General features: G+C 51.1%; 1 pseudogene across 1 annotated transcript; it reads left to right on the top strand.

Annotated features, from left to right (window-relative positions):
- Positions 1 to 3,652: 3,652 nt before the first annotated feature.
- Positions 3,653 to 9,905, top strand: LOC308233558 (polypeptide N-acetylgalactosaminyltransferase 11-like; annotated as a pseudogene). Its single transcript has 3 exons — positions 3,653 to 3,729; positions 8,175 to 9,118; positions 9,357 to 9,905. The product of its transcript is annotated as a polypeptide N-acetylgalactosaminyltransferase 11-like (transcript).
- The last annotated feature ends 389 nt before the right edge of the window (positions 9,906 to 10,294 follow it).

Here is a 10,294-nt window from a genome sequence, read left to right as displayed (position 1 = left end):
CTTGTGTGTAACCAGTACTCCCTCCAACAATAGGGCCCATGAACGTGGAGCCTCAGAGAGTGGATCAAGGTGGAAAAGGCACAATCTACATTTCCTAGGTAAGCTTCAATATTTACCTCCGTAAAAGGGGGTGAGAATTACATGTGTTTACACAGAATTACATCTGCACACCCTCCACTGGGAATTGAAACCTGACCTGGTTCATAGGTCAACACTCAACCACTGAGCCACGCTGGCTGGGAAACACACTTGCTTGTACTAAATTTCTCCAACACACAGTTTCTTCTCTCATAAAGGGAGATCAGTAACCCTCTCCTGGAGTTTCTTTGGGATGGAATTTTTCAGTTTATAAATAGCATCCACTATATAGTATGTGTGGCCCTGTCCTTTTCACACTCTCCATTTCCCCTCCATCCAGTTCCTCTCCTAATGTCCATGGCCTTCAGTCTCCTCCCTGGAAATTCTGTCTTCCCTATGTCAGACTGGGTTGGATCCTCCTAGAAGAATTTCTGGTCAGGCCTTTACCACCATCCCCACCTCTCTCCACCCTCATTTGGGGCACAGTCTTTTGAGAAGGGGTACCGAGGGTTATCCTGACTTCTGTGCAGGGAGTGGCAGGTGAGAAAGCTGGCTCCAGGGCAGTCTGAGCCTCCTCATCCATGAGAGACAGAAGAGCTGCAATTGCCTGGCATCACCTCCCCTTACCTTCTAAGCAAGCTCCCTTCTCAGCTGGGCAGTGCTCCCCTCTGTCTTGGCTGCTCCCTGCCATTGCCATGGCCTCTCCCACCCAAGACAGCCCTGAATGGGTCCAACCTCAGGCCCCAACAGCCTCAGCTCTCCCACAGAATCTGGCCCCATCCCTTGCTCTCTGCTTTCCTCTTCCTGTCTCGTCCTCTCATGTAAAACCCCAGTCTTGCCTCTAATGCAGAAATGGAATTATGTAAAAGGATTTGAAAGGACAAATGTGCAGGGAACCAAGTGGCACCAGGATCTCCTCTTTCCCTTTAATAAATTCCTTGGCTGATCCAGCAGTCTTTCAATTAGGTGGATTAAACTGTAACCACGAGCTCTAAGAGGGAGGAAGGAGCTGCTTGGGAAAGACAATAAGTTCTGTCAGAATGAGCCCATGGCTCCAAAGGGAGGTCCCCCTCTCCAGGAGGTGGACAGCACCTCTTATTAAGCCCACCACTTTACAGCTTGAAACATCTTTTTCATGCTCTGTATTTCATTTGCTCTTAACAGGACACTACCTATTTTATCCTATATAATAAAAAGATAATATGCAAATTGACGCTAACAGCTGAATGATGCGCTATGATGTGCACTGACCACCAGGGAGCAGATGCTCAACGTAGGAACTGCCCCCTGGTGGTCAGTGCACTCCCACAGGGGGAGCTCTGCTCAGCCACAAGCCAGGCTGAAGGCTGCAAGCGCAGCAGTGATGGCGGGAGCCTCTCCCTCCTCCTTGGCAGCACTAAGGATGTCCAATTGATGGCTCCCAGACTGCAAGAGGGCACAGGTCGGGTTGAGGGACCCCTCCCCCCAACACACACAGTGCATGAATTTTCGTGCACAGGGCCTCTAGTCAATAATAAAACTGAGGTTTAGAGAGTAAATGACCTAAAGTCACACAACAGAGCCTTAGCTTGACCCTGGCAATCAGGGTGCTCCCTGTGGCTCCCTGCCATGTCCAGGCTCCAAGCTGCCCCATCACACAGGACACAAAAGTCCCTGGGAGCTGGGAGAGCAGAGAGTTCAGCAGCTGTCCCGCCCTCAGAAATGCATGACTGTGTTTGGGCAGGTGACTCCATTAGACTTGAGAAAATGGGGTGCCTGTTCTATAGACTCCAAAGGCAGCAAAGCCTTAGACTCCAGAGTTTTCCAGACTTCAGTACCAGGGGGAGGTCATAGCTGGCTGAAGGATGCTATATGGGCTACAAGGTGCAGTAGGTGATGTTGGCATGAAAGAGGGTTTTTCAATGGGCTCCACCTAGGTCTTTTCCAGTGAGACTTCTGCACAGAACATGGTCCCTTGAAGCATATGACTGGGACAGATGAACTAGCAATGCTGGCTCTTAGTCCCTTCATCGTGTCCCCCACATGCCCCACCCTCCATGCTCCACCACTGGCTTCCTCTTGGGAGAAAGGGGCCGTCCAAGAGTTATTATGGAGTTTCCTTCCCTGGCATTAGGTCTGAGTGGTTCAGAAAATGGGACTCTTGCTATTACTCACCCTCACTACCATTCCAACCAGGCAGCCAGTGGCTGCAGCAATGCCCTCAACCTCTCCACCGTGGCCCTCTCTTCCAGAGTCAGCTCGAAGGGAGGGTGGCCCTGCCTCCATAACACCTCCTCCAACCTTTCATGCTGGTTTGGCCCTGAGGACACAAGTGAAAGTATGCTCCTGAGTCCCTGATCCAGAGAAAGGAATTGCAGAACCACACACGGGCCCAGACTTAGGTCCTGGCAAAAGTCTGACACCTTAAAATCAGAATGCTATAAGGCTCACACTAAGTCAATCTGGAAATGCATCCGACCAACCTCTCACGCTACCGATGTGGAAACTGAGCCTCAGAGACAGACAGTGACTTGTCCAGCGCCAAATGGTGAAATCATTAAAGATCTAGGATAGCACTCAAGTCTCCCAACATCTAGTCCTGGACCCTTCCCATGCCTCCTTATGTTGGGTCAAGCTGCTGAGCTGTGGGAGGGGTGACTTAGCCAGAGCCTAAGAGTGGCTCCAGAAGATTGAGAAATCTAAATGTGGTCATTGGTTCGAATTGCTAGGATGCCTTGTGCTTAAATGTATCATTAGTCATTAAGCATCTATTGCATGCAGAGTGATAGAGTAGATATTGTGGGACCCAGGAGAATAGGGGGGAAATGCATTGTCCAGTCGTCCTGAAGATAACTGCTAGGTGAACATATATTCACTCCACAAGCATTAATTGAGATCTCACGAGGCACGTTGAGATGGTTGATGTGAATAAGATTCCTGTCTTCTGGAAGCTTCCATTCTAGTGGATAAGCAGAGCTTTTTGGGCATTTACCACACACTGAAAACTCTTCCATATGCTTTACCTGTGTTATCTCGTATCATCTGCACAAGGTCTGTGAATGCTCATGTTATGGATAAGGAAATGCATCCAGAAAAGTTAAGAAACATACTCAAGTTCACCTATCACTTAGCCAAGCTGGGATTTGAACCCTGGTAGTTCAACTTCAAAGGCTGTGTACTTTTACTTGCTTTATTACTGCATTAGGTTAGTGTGAAAAAGTTCCAAAAGGCATATATCTTCCCAAAAGTGACTGTGCAAACTGCCTGCACCAAAGCTAGTGGTGTGCACCCACCTTCACCCTCGGGGCCCCAGTGACCAGCATCTCTGTAATCTACAGGCCTGTGGGATTCAAATGTGGATTCAACTCTCTGTGGCCCTGTGACACTCCATCCTGGTAGTGAGTTGCTGTTTTAATTGAGACTTCACTTAGGTAGAGCTCATTGCCTCAAGTGCAAAAGGTTCCAGACACCCCAAATCCAAGGTCAAGTTTGGCCCAAGCTAGCTCTCCCCCCTGATTCCTCTGACTGCAGTTGTAGAGTGACAGGGGGCTGTAAGCAGTCCCCTGAGAGAGAGGCCATCCCTCCTGAAAGACAAATGGCCGTGTATTCTGTGGAGACGGCCCTGACGCTCTATGGCCTTTGGATTAGTGAGTGGGAGCAGCGCCCTGACAGGTCAGTGCTGTCAGCAGAGAGGACGGGGGTGGTGAGCAAGCAAGGGACCCAGGTGGGGAGAAGTGACCCTGTCACTGAAGAGGAGCCAGCCTGTGACAGCAGTTTAGCAGCTCTAACGAGCAGCCCCACTCTCCCGCATCAACGCTGACATCTCTGTTTGCTCAGGCAGCAGCACCGTCTGTCCGCTGGTCCAGGCCCTGCCTCCTCCCATCCAATCTTCCTGCAGCCAGTGCCAAACAAATGGCTGCGTGACAGTGAGAGGGACAGCTGAGAACCAATCCTGGGGTGGGCCAGCCCCCGCCCTCAGGCAGGACTTCGGCACAGTTGTATGGGCCCTGGATTTGGCAGAGGTCAGAGATAGAAAGTGGGGGTCACCTTGGTAAGCTGACATTTACCAAGGACCTACTATGTATGGGTCTTAGGCCAGTCTACTTTGGGAATTTGGGAATGAACAAAACTAATCCAGCCCTAAAAGGGCCCTAGTCGGTAAACAACAGAGGTAGCAATAATATCAGGTAAACACTGACAGCCACAAATAACTTACTATGGGAGTACAGAGGAGAAACCATCACTCCTAGCTCAGAGGCAGTGGGAAGACTTCATGGAGGAAGCAACTTTTAGGTGGACCTTGAAGGACGGGTAGGGTTTTGACAGGCAGGAGAACCACTGGAGCCGCAGAAGAGAGGCAGAGAAGCGTGGGGTCGCTGGAGATTCAGGGGCTCAACTTGGCTAAACCTTAGGACACAGGAGGTGTGACTAAAAAGGTGAGTTGAGACCCGGCGATGGAAGGTCTTGGATGCCAAAAGAAGCCGTTTGTTCTTTATTGAGAAAAATGGGGTCTCTCAAAGATATTAGATCTGGGTAATGATGTGCTCACAACAGGGGTGGAGGGGAGATAGCCAGGAGCCTCAGGAGGTGTGTTGGAGGAAGAGCCCACTGGAGTCACTAACCCCTAGGAGGCTGGAAAACAAAGACGAGCATGTGCAGGGTTAGGTGGCCAATGCAACAGAAACCCAAGGTAACATGTTTTGACCTAAAAGAGACCTGGAGGAAGCCAGTCCCTGGAGGGCATGGCAGCTCCAGACTTATCATGAACAAAGGGGTCTTCTCTTTCTGTTCTAACATCCCACCATATGCTTTCCATCACTTCATTAATCAAAGTAGCTGCTGAAGCTTCTTGCATCCTTTAAGCAACAATAGGAAGGAACAGGGAGAGGGCAGAAATCTCGTTCTGAGGCAGCTCCCTTTAAGGAACCCTCACACCTTCTCTTAGAACACTTCCTCTTACATTGCATTGTCCAGAACTTAGGCACGTGCCAATACCAGCTGCAAAGGAGGATGGGAGATAGCGTCTCTGTTGTCACTGGGAAGAAGTGAGAGATGGTCAATGGAGGCCAACCAGTAGTCTCTGGCCCAGGGAATCAGAGAGAGCACTGGGCTGTGAGTGCTGAGGCCCAGGGGGTATGAACCCAGGAACCAAAAAAGGGGAGTTCAAAGAAAAAGGAGATTTGTGGTGAAGAAGGAGCCCGGTTCTGATGCCAGGGGTCCCTGCTCCACGTGCAGCCAGGGACTCCTATGGCCGCCCCGATGGTCAGCCTTAACATAACCTCCTCCTCAGAGGGCAAGTGGCGATGAGAGGATGGGAACAAGGAGCTGGATGATCAGGAAACGTTGGCCAGGGCTGAGAGGAGGTTCGGCCTCGTCCTGTGCAAAGTGGTAGGGGCGCCGGCTAATCGTGTACGTCAAGAGCTTCCTGGCAACAGGAAGAAATCAGGAAATGAAACTGTGTGGCCAGAGTCATAGATGGAGGCAAATACAGCGCACGGATGGGAAGCTACCCCAGGAAGCTTTCTCTACAGGGGCCTGCAACACCGCATGCTCCCCTGCCTGGCAGGGAACCCACAGAACAGGCAAACAAAGTTCCCGTCCCAGGTAGGCCTTCCAGAGCTCGCTCACCTCTGATCTCCACCACCCCACAGGCCATCCCCATGGGAGAGCTGGAGACCCGGCGAAGGAGAGGCCTGGGACCTGTTTCCAATCTGCTCTCCCTCCTTCATTGCAGCGGAGGATGTGGGCCCACAGGTGGAACACCCAGCGACGGCATTCTTTGTGTACGAGTGCGTGTAATGAACACCGCCCATTCTCCAGCTCTCATTCCATCAGCTGCTTCCTTTCCCAAATGTGCTCTCACCTCTCACCTCGGCAGCCTGTCTTTCAACAGAAACCTTTGAATTTCCCCAATGCCTGACCGGGGTGGGAAACAGATTTCACTTCTCCAGCCAGTGCCAATGGATTGTCAGTGGCCACTGGAAGCTGTGGAGAATTCTGAGGACACTTCTTGACTCAGTGGGAAAAAGTGCCATAATCAATTTTTTAAAACATATTTTTATTGATTTCAGAGAGGAAGGGAGAGAGAGAAATAGAAACATCAATGATGAGAGAGAATCATTGATGGGCTGGCTCTTGCATGTCCCCCACTGGGGATCGAGCCTAAAACCGGGCATGTGCCCTGACCAGGAATCGAACCAGGACCTCCTGGTTCATAGGTCAATGCTCAACCACTGAGCCATGCCAGCCGGGCATATAATCAATTTTGATGACTGATGAAAAAGGAAGCAGGGAAAGGTTAGAGGAACAAATCCAGCTAAGTGCCACCCCTGGTTTAGCACAAAACAGGTACTGTATTTAACACATGTTTGTTAAATTGCACATCCGCTCCAGGGGTCCTTTCTCTCTGTGACCATCTCCCCGACCTGGGTCTGAAAGGACTACATAGTGCTCTGTCCCAAAGCACAGGCAGGCATCTAGCCAGCTGGATTAGAAGGACTTGGTGGACTATGAGGTGCAGGGTTCTTGGTAGGCAGCTCACATTTGTCTCTGAGATTCTCTTCCCGCGGCCAACACTCTGATCCCTCAGCTCAGAAATCCATGTTAGTCTGAGAAGACCTGAGGCCAGGAAGGAAGGTTCTAGGAGGAGTGAGAGAGGAGGTGCATAGGGAGAGGAAGGGGTTCTGTTCCCTAAAACTCTAGGTGGAGTCAAGCAACTCTTGGAAGCCCAAATCTTGAGGGTTCCTGAGGAAGACCCGCCTAGGACGGGCCAACTCCTGCGCCCAGGTCCAGCCTGGAAGCCCTATTAAAGGGAGTGGCCATGTTTCCCCAAACCCTTCCCTAGCAGACACCCCGACAGCATCAGGTCCGCAGGGTGCTGCTCCTCAGCTTGATGGGGTTTCTGGGTGCCCCACCAGCCCCACGGTCCGGGGCTCCTTGGTAACTCCCCACCCTGTGACCTTGGCCAGCAGAGAGGGGATCCGACAGAGCAGGATCACCCATTGGAGGAGCCAGTGACTGTGTTTACTCTCAAACCCGGCCCCAGTCAGTGGTCTGTGTGCACCATTAATCTTCCACAATCCCAGCTGCTCCCACTTTTCAATGACCTGCCACTTGGAGGCGCTCTTGCTCTCACCAAGCTGCAGCTAGGGCTAGCCTACCCCACTCCGCGCCCCTGCCCCCTCCTCCCCTCCCCCCCGGCCTGGGCAAAACCCTGGCTGCCACCACACAGGCCACCAAGTCCTTCTAATCCAGCTGGCTAGATGCCTGCCTGTCACTGGTCACTGGTCACTGGTCACCAGCACTGCGGTTCCTCCAAACCAGCTCTGCTTACTGGGTGGACCTGGACTATGGTGGGAGGAAGACGCCACAGCCCTGGTCCCGGAGGGCCGGCGTCCTGCCTCACCGCATCGGGATTCACCAGAGAGTCTTCTGAGATCATTACCTTCACCTTGAAGACCGGGTGGGGTTCCTGGATGTAACGCCCACAGAAGCGTCCCCACCTCAGCGCCTGCATCCCTGGAGTGTCTGACTCTCAAGCCAGTTCACGCCCATCCTCCGGCCCCAGTTTAAGGCTCCGGCAGCTTTTGCTCCAGGAAAGTGAAAATGGCCCTTCAACTCTGCGAGGTCCTTAATGGGAAGCATCAAGTTCTCTATTTCTGTTATGGATGCCTTTTTGCATCTGCGAGCTGGACCGCTTTACCTTCTGTTTATTTCAACTTCAGTGAGGTGGCTCAGCCACTTAAGAATGTGCCCATCAAGGGTCTGGGCTCCACAGACAATTCCCTAAACAATTCTACCCCCGCCTCACCCGAGGTCCAAATCCAGTGTTAGAATTGCAGTTCAGCCCTAGCTGGTTTGGCTTAGAGCGTCAGCCTATGGACTGAGGGGTCCCAGTTTGATTCCCAGTCAGGGCACATGCCTGGGTTGTGGGCTCTATCCCCAGTGTGGGGCCTGCAGGAGACAGCCGATCAATGATTCTTTTTCATCACTGATGTGTCTACCTCTCTCTCCCTCTCTCTTCCTCTCTGAAATCAATAAAAATATATTTTTTAAAGAATTACAGTTCAAAGCAAACAAGATTGATCATCTGGTAGATCATCAGACTGAAGATGCAGAAAAGGCAGCAGGAAATTCTCCTCTGAGTTGGGTGTGACTTTTAATCAACATGACCAGGAGTTGAGAGACCTGGGTGTCAGAAGCATGCCTTCCACATGCTCATTAGCCACAGCTTGGGCTCCCCTAAGGATGGGCAGACCAGGGAGCGCCTGTGTAATTCTACCCGACGGAGCTGCCATCACTAGTGCTACTACTTGTTCCTACAGCAAAGCCTTGTCTGCCCCACTCCGGACTGCGCACAGCATCCAGAGCCGCACAACAGCCGCTTCTCCACGAGTCACCCTCCTGGCTGACGACAGTGGCTTTCATGATTTGAAAGGAGAACTAGTTGAATTCGTCCAAAAACACCTCCCTAGAAAAAGTAAATAACGAGAAACAAAGCGTGAGGGATTATTGGAGGAAGAGTGACAGGCGCGGCCCACGCGGCAGAAGCCCTGGTGTCCCTGAGCAGCCACTGTGAGGTGCTGGCCGCCACTTGGGAGGACCAGCCGAGGTCCTGGGCCCAGTGATTGCCGCATCAGTGCGGACACGGACACGCTGGCCTACAGCTCCTCCCCTGGGGTGCACAGAGGATCAGCGGGGGCTGCACTTCAAATGAGGTCTGGCTCCCCTCTCTGAGCTCAGAGGACGGGAAGGAGCTACTGCACCAGTAAAGTCACCTGCAATGGCTGGAGGATTGTTTCCATGGACCTGGGCAGTATGACAGTGGTAGGGAAATCTGCAGGGAGAAAACGTAGACATTTCCTTTCGGATTTGGGTGTGTGGAGTAAACTCCTCTGGTCCCTTGCTCTGGAGTCAGACACATTTTCAGGAAAAGGTGACATGGTTCTCCTAAAAGCCAGGACACCGTGACACAGAGCTCCCTGAGGCTGGCATGCATTTGGTTGGATAAATATGAGGAGCAGTATTTTTCCTTAAGATCTGATCTGGCCCTAACAGTTTGGTTCAGTGAATAGAGCGTCGGCCTGTGGACTGAAGGGTCCCAGGCTAGATTCCAGTCAAGGGCACATGCCGGGTTGTGGGCTTGATCCCCAGTAGGGGGCATGCAGGAGGCAGCCAATCAATGATTCTCTCATCATTGATGTTTCTCTTCCTCTCTCTCTCTCTCTCTCTCTCTCTCTCCTTCTTTTTTCCTCTCTGAAATCATTAAAAATATATATTTTGTAAAAATCTTATCTGAGGACAAGAAGCTATGGAAATGTCAGTGAGTGTGCTGAATTGAGGAAGAAGTTAGACTGTAAATCACTTAAATGGTATCTGGATAGCATTTGCCCAGAGATGCAGGTATCTGGGCCCCCTGCCAAACCCAGCAACCCATTTTTATCAACAGAGGCCAAACTCCCCAATGTCCTTCAACATGGAAGGCTCTGTCATCTATAGACCAGCAAGGTCTGGTGGCCCAGGGCCACCCAAGTCAGAAGGCACCGCTTAAGGCATGTAACTTCAGTGACCCAAGTCAGATCTGCATATATAATGAAGAGTCTGACCTGGTGTTAAGTAATCTCCATTGCCTGGATATGTCGGAAACTCAATCATCAAACCCACCACGACTCATGAAGTGCCACAGGTCAGGAGGATCCCAGCAGTGGGCCTTTGGGAAGAGTGATCAGCTGTCCCAGGTGTCCGTTGGACAGTGCCTGAGAGTGGCTGATCCACTGAGTCACAACGGCCATGTTGCTATGGCAATCTCTGATAGCTCCTCCTCTCAGCAATGCCATTTGGAAGGTTAGGATGATCGCCGTGGCTGGAATGGTGATTCATCATGCCTGTCCCCATGGGGATGCCACGGGAGATTAGCAGAGGTGAGAGCAGGTACACTGTCCATATTGGAGCACCCAGTTTGCATCAGGTGAAGTATGTGTCACCAAGATGGTAAGGTCATTTCTAGGCTGCTGTTAAGGAATCTCTTGCTTATGGTAGGAAACCAGAATAGAGTTTTTATACAAAGAGTCAGGTTTATACAGAAGAATAAAACACAAGGAATTGCTAGGTCTATTCAAATTAGTTCATGCTTCTCTTTAATCCTCTTTAATAATGGAATTGTGTTTATCTGATCAGGAATTTGTCATGATTTCCTTCTTAGAAGATTTCAGAGGAGACAGTTAATTTTAAACAAACT

The sequence above is a fragment of the Plecotus auritus genome (assembly GCF_963455305.1).
Source record: "Plecotus auritus genome assembly, chromosome: 9".
NCBI lineage: Eukaryota > Metazoa > Chordata > Mammalia > Chiroptera > Vespertilionidae > Plecotus > Plecotus auritus.
This window is presented reverse-complemented; position numbering and strand designations above follow the sequence as displayed.